Below are 5,052 nucleotides of genomic sequence, written 5' to 3'. Positions count from 1 at the left end.
CGCCCCGCTCCCCGCTTGGCCGCCGCCCGCTCCCCGATGGCGACGAAGAAGACGCTGAAGGGAAAGTCTGGTTTCTTCGGCATGAGGGCGAAGCCCTCCGGGAACTTTGGACTGGAGTTCTCCGACGCCGGGCAGCGTTGGTGGCTCGGCATGTATCCCACCGCCTATGAGGCTGCTCGTTCCTATGGTGGCGGTGTGGCGTGCCGGACGGCCGAAGACGGACCTAAACTTCCCGAAGGTCGAGTCCCAGCCGGTGGCGGAGTGGCTCGTGCCGCAGGGCATCCGGATGGAGGAGATGCCGGCTAAGAATGCGAAGAAGAGACAGGCGGTGTCGCTCCCGGCGAGAGCGACGAGGCGGCGATGGCTTGGTTTGCGCGATTTGCAATTTGCTGCAAAGCCATCTCTAATGAAATGCTATTTGCTACATTTTTAAATAGGAAAATTATTCCGATCAGCCAGCCGTAACTCAACAGACCAATCTATAATGAAATGCTATTTGCTATATTTTTTAAATAGAAAAATTATTCCGATCAGCCAGCCATAACTCAACAGACCAATCCGAACCCACATTTTCTAAAGTAAAGAAATTATTTCCCTTGATAGATCAAGATGCCAAAGTGTCATTTGCCTGACTGCTATGTTCCTACACACGCAGAGCAAATTATTTTTCAAATCAAGGAATTAAGAAAAGGAAGAATATCATGATGTTCGTGGCACTTGCCAGGTCTGCCATGCTAGTAGACTGCCCGTGCGTTGCCACGGGCCAACAAATGGATATACTGAAAACGCTCTCACCCGCTTATTGTACATAATAAAGCAACAATCAACATAATAATAAAGCAACAATCAACATACATGCAACCGCATACAACAACCTAATTGACTAAAATGCCCCCTTTCTTTAATTTCACATCTGCAATACATGGCAGCATGCCTCCCCTAATTGACTAAAATGCCCCCTTTCTTTAATTTCACATCTGCAATACATGGCAGCATGCCTCCTCAAGTAGCTCTCGCCGGGTCTAGATTGTCTATGTTTCTTTACTAACTTATTTGTAAGAGAACTGTTCCATCCAAATGGAGGATGTACTCACTTTCTAAAGAAATATAAGATTTTTTATTGATAATATAGTACAATATTAAAATGGCCTCGTACATGTAGAGCCAGGAGTTTACCATACATGCTATGAATTTATATGTGTATCCTTTCTTCTACCTGTTATTGAACATGCGACACAACAAGTCCTCATAAAGAAAGTTATAGTGATAATTATTCTCAACAGAGGGAGTATCTACAAAACATACTGCCTTTTTATGTAAGCCGTCTATTACATAGCACAAGTAGAAATTACAAAGTGATTACGAAAGGAGGGACATGTCCCATCCAAACATTGCTACCCCAGAAAAAAAAAGTCTGGGCAACCGCCGCAGGATCATGTTTCTTTTTTTTACAAACTCTGTTGACTTCTGAAAAAACTGAGGCAAAGTAGATGCAAAGTGACCTGATTTCTCCATTAACTGTTGGGTTTCTGCAAGCAGAATCATGTGTAGTGTGTTAACTGTGGTGATTGGTGATTACGACAGAACAGTCAAATTCGAACATCATAGCAAGTAGGGAAAAGTATATTTTTCATCCCTAAACTCTCTCGAAAGTATAGAAACGGTCCCTTAACTTCAAAACCAGCAAAACTTAGTCCCTCAATTCTTTAAACCGGATAACTCGAGTCCTTTGATTTAACAAAAGTGGTTTTCACGCTGACTTCCATGGTTTCACCAGTCATCGCCCATGTGTGGCCGAGCAACAACGGCAAACCGGGCGAGCCGCCGAAGCGGGTGCGGCTGACGGCGCTGGAGCGGCGACAAGCGTAAGATCTTCATAACGCCAAAACAAAGGAAAGCTTCCAAGCGTTTCCAAATATAAAAAATTAACAATCTTCAAATCAATTAAAGGAGTAATCATTTCAACCCCAGGAGGCCAGAATGAGGAGCCCTTGTTGAACACATTTTTCACAAGAAAAAAAAAAGGAACATATATAAGATAACAAGAAAATCTACATCTCCTGAAATTAAGTATACATACAACAAAAATATATGTTATTTTACCAAAACAGCGAGAACAATTACTTCCTTGGGATTTCTAAGAAAAATATTCCTGTTAGTTTTTCCCCAAGCAATTAACAAGAAATGGTTAGAAAAGTCACAATATATTCAATCTTAATGTGACATGTGCAGGTATGATCATTAAAAGTACAGACCGACTTGATCATGCAGATACTAAAGAAAGAAAACAACCCTGCTTATTCACCAATCCTAGAACCCTACAATGAAAGTTTCACGAAATAATTACAAAAACCAACAGTTCTTCATGGAATTTACACCTGACATCTACTATGGTTTTAGAAATATTTCATTAGGTAAAAGGTAGAGGATGTATGCATATCTTTTGAGCTACTCTCAACCTCTTAATGTGACATGTGCATGTTTGATCATTAAAAATACACATTGGTCATGTAGATATTAAGGAAAGAAGAAAAAAATATAACATTAGCAGATCATTAATGTTGCTACTACACAATATCTACAGCGGCTTGTTGTTGCTCTTTGTGTCTCCTATAAGATTGAAAGTTGTTTTTCGAATCAAAGCTTAAACCATGAACGTTGCTAGAGGAACAAAATTTTGAATGGACAAAGCGAAAAATATTCAAGACCTTGCTGGATTAAGAACCACTAATATCTAGATAAGGTCAAATGATATAAGAAGACATGAGGTCAAAATGATCGCAGTAATAGCTCCGAAAGTAGAAGAATGATACAAGAACACATCAGTCAAATGATATAAGAAGACATGAACATTGTAGCTTACTGAAGATTGTCCCATTTTCCTGCCTAAAGCTTGGTCCTGACCTCCTGATTAAAAGATGCAATTAGGAAATGAGTATATAGTTTCTTCGCGGATTCAATACCATCATCGCTGGTATATTAAATTAGACTATATGGAACACTGTATGTCTTTGAAAAATTCACATTAAAATTAGGTAATAAGTAGAAACAAAAACAAGTACTTACTTCCGCGATATATTTTAATAGATCACTTATGTCATTAGCTATATTTAGCTTTTAACTTCACACATAAAGAATAGGATAAGCGGCCCTCAACTGTATAAGATCATAGGCTATACAATTATGTAATAAAGGAACAAGTCCATAAATATATCCATCCATAATGTTTCCAAATTTTACCCAAATTAGGAGCATTTTCTAAGATTGGTACTACTCCTAAGGTAAACCACAAGAGTGATGGCAAAATAAGCAACACAATAGGTGTACATCCAGAACAACAGTTCTTTGATCATTGGCAAAATTATATTAGAGATAATTAAGATCCATGAACAATTATATATATATATATATATGCATATGCCTGATAATCTCTTGTGTCTCAACATCACTACCGTCCAGTAGGGACCAACAAAATAAAGTGTTAACCACCTATTTCATACAATCAGCAGCTGAATAGTGAGGAGAGGCCAACGAGCACCGGCTGCTAGAAGATTGAGGGCGGACATCTTACCATCCATAGAAACTTTAGTTTAGTTTCAGAGATGACCTCCGCGACAGCAGCTCCTACTCTTGTGGCCTAGGCGATGGATTCCGCTCTGGGGCGACCATGACATTGACTCCGCAAGTGGCTTCGGCTCTGGAAGCGGCCACAATTGTTGCCTTCGGCTCAGACCTACTCCCTCCTGCGCAAAAGGGGGCTCTATGGCCCCATCTCGCCTCCATCCTTACCGGGTACATCCAGTTTCGCTCATGACTGAGTGATAATCCTCATATTTTGGCAAGCCTAAGAGTTGTGGTGTAGTTTTCAAGTTTCCTATGTCCATATGGAATAGAAGAAAATGAATCATAGAGCGATATAAAAATGTAGCTCTTTCACGATTGTACAGAAAAATACAGCAGTTTCACAAATACAAGCATATTGTCCTTTTATGTCCAATGAAGTAAAGCAATTTACAATCAGTAAGCGAATCTAAGGAGCAAACGGATAAATGGTTACGATCTTGAAATAAGAACAGTCTATGTGTTTTGCTGCTATTCTTCTTGCTAATTCAAAGACATGTTCGTTTTCAATAGGGATGCCACGGGCCTATCACACCATTTCTCCCTGCACTTGCTAGCTACATATATTGGAAGTGCACTAAAAATTTCATACAAAGCTGCTTTCCTTACATAGAGGCTCCACGATTTATTTATTTTGTTTTGAGAAATCAAAAGTTTTATTTTTTGTTGGTCAATCGTAATCCGTTCACAGCAGCAAGAAACTACTGGATGAACTAATGAAGTCGTCTCTTTCAGCATTCTAACAACCATCAGGTCTGTGTCGCATGATAACAGACCAACACGCAGTAATACAAAGAGGACCCATGGACGCACATGTGCCCTGACATGTATGTTCCCTCATAGCATAGATCCCATTGGCTACAAGTAACTGAAGTTACTGCAAGGAGATAGTAGAAGACAATGGTGCATGTGGTTTTTGCCTCATACGTGGCCGAGATTTAGATAACATAACAGGGAATTGCCAAGATGTATAATAAGGCCTACCCATCACAGGGAAGTGGCGCAACTACCTTGTACGGTTGGATGCATCAGGCCTCCGGGGAGAACTGCTCTGCAGAATCCCTCAAAGCGCTCACCGTAGGACACCCATGCTGCTTCTGCCGCCGCCCCCACTTCCCTCAGCCCACTTCCTTCGCGCTCCTCGACCAACAGGACATACTGACGAACATTGCGCCACCGTCCGCCGAGGTCGATGGCGTGGACGTGCACGATGTGGTCGGCGACCTTGGCGGTTGCATGGTCGGAGTGTGCCCTGTGCAGGTGGCGGCTGGGAGATAAGAAGCGACGATGTGCAGATGTCATTGTAACATTCTCGGAGAAAAATAATAATCATTTGCATAATGAAATTATTTCCGGACACAAACCGTCGAGCACATGGAGAGGGATGCCTCTTACCTCGCAGGGCAGCACCTCTGACAGAAGATTCCCAAC

Source organism: Triticum dicoccoides, chromosome 7B, assembly GCF_002162155.2.
Source record: "Triticum dicoccoides isolate Atlit2015 ecotype Zavitan chromosome 7B, WEW_v2.0, whole genome shotgun sequence".
NCBI classification, from domain to species: domain Eukaryota; kingdom Viridiplantae; phylum Streptophyta; class Magnoliopsida; order Poales; family Poaceae; genus Triticum; species Triticum dicoccoides.
Note: the sequence above shows the minus strand (reverse complement) of the source record.